Source organism: Chiloscyllium plagiosum, unplaced genomic scaffold (assembly GCF_037043375.1).
Source record: "Chiloscyllium plagiosum isolate Xiang-an unplaced genomic scaffold, Cpla_swu_hap1 HiC_scaffold_17, whole genome shotgun sequence".
Taxonomy (NCBI): domain Eukaryota; kingdom Metazoa; phylum Chordata; class Chondrichthyes; order Orectolobiformes; family Hemiscylliidae; genus Chiloscyllium; species Chiloscyllium plagiosum.
This window is the reverse complement of record NW_028270155.1, coordinates 5447763-5449338: the sequence shown is the minus strand read 5'-3', so window position 1 is coordinate 5449338 and position 1576 is coordinate 5447763. Positions and strand designations below refer to the sequence as shown.

At 46.5% G+C, this 1576-nt stretch overlaps 1 protein-coding gene across 1 annotated transcript in view; it reads left to right on the top strand.

Annotated features, from left to right (window-relative positions):
- ca7 (carbonic anhydrase 7) overlaps window positions 1-760 on the top strand; it is a 46493-nt gene extending 45733 nt beyond the window's left edge. The window contains exon 7 of the mRNA XM_087995699.1: window positions 1-760. This exon is cut by the window's left edge and continues 1791 nt beyond it. The gene's annotated coding sequence lies outside the window, so the exon portion shown is untranslated.
- The last annotated feature ends 816 nt before the right edge of the window (window positions 761-1576 follow it).

Genomic DNA, 1576 nt, shown 5'->3' with positions numbered 1-1576 from the left:
GAAAATCACGCCCAGGTCTAGCTACACGTGCACAATTGCATTCCATTGCCCTCACTGATCATGCATCATTGCCTGTCCGGAATCACTGCGTGCTATGTTCAATGCTTTGGTCACTTTCCTGGGTGGGTGTAGCTCCAACAAATGCTCTAGAAGCTTGATATCATCCTGGGGAAAGCAGCCTGCTTCATCAGCACCCCATCCACAAACATCCACTCCCTCCCCCACCGATGCTCAGTAACAGCAGTGTGTATCATCTACAAGATGCACTGCAGAAATTCACCAAAGATTCTCCAAACCCACGACCACTTACATCTAGATGGACAGGGGCAGCAGGTACATGGGAACACCACCCCCTGCAAGTTCCCCTCCAAGCCACTCACCATCCTAACTTGGAAATATTCGCCATTCCTTCAGTGTCACTGGGTCAAAATCCTGGAATTCCCTCCCTAAGGGCATTGTGGGTCTACTCACAGCACATGGACTGCAGCGGTTCAAGAAGGCAATTCACCCCCACCTTTTCAAGGGGCAACTAGGGACGGGCAATAAATGCTGGGCCCAGCCAGTGACACTTCAAAAAAGTCTTACATAGATAAAAGTGCACAGTAGCAAGAATGTATCAGCTTCATGGCTCTTCTGTAAATTTCGTGGGACCTGGGATCTGTTAAAAGTGTGTGGTGATTTCTGTTTGTAATTGAGCAGTTTCCATGCCTGTAATTTATTCAATAGTAAAGCAATTAAATATTAAACGTATTCCATTAAATTATAGCTGTTTTGTCTTCTGTTAAAACAATGCAAGAAAGAACTAAACATAATTCTTATTTTCACCCTCCCCCTCCTGACCTATGGACACTGTTGTGTGAACTGTTCATGTGATGGTTGGTTTGTCCTGGGGGGGATTGTCTTACTGATTGAGCTGTCTGTATGCCTGCTGTGTACTGCGTGGTCATCTGTTTACAATCTGGGAATTCACAAGAGGATAGTGGCCTCAGCATCACCAGAACAAAAAGCAGCTCTGCAGTCAGTCAGGAGGTTGGGGATGACAGTGAGGCACAGGCAGGGAATGCAGACTGACTCTCCGATGCAGTACTGATGGAGTGCTGCACTGTTAATGTCACCTCTCAGTTGAGATAATGGCTTGGAAATTCCAAAGGCCAGGTTGTTGTCTGAGCAGTGGAGACTGGAATTGTACTTTGGGATCCTGTGGAATCCCAGGCATAGCAACTCCATGGGAGTTGTCCAGGAAGGTGAAAATTCTGATGGACAATTCCCATCATTTGAACGCTCTGAATAAAATACCTAACCTCGGAGGGTTCCACTTGCGTTAATGGTCACCCGGGAAAGCAGATGGAGTTCCTTAGTAACTGTTCAGCTGAGCGAGACCTCCGTTCTGTGGAAGAGATGTTATTTGTAGAAGAGGGTATCTCATTGCTGAAACAGAACATTGCTGACTGTAGGATCTTGCTGTGCATGAGTGACTTTTATAACATAGGAAGCAATGCTCCAAATTTCCGGCCTCACAGCAGGGTTCAGGTGAAAGAGGTCCTTTGGATTGTTCCAGAACTGTCCTCTGGAACTG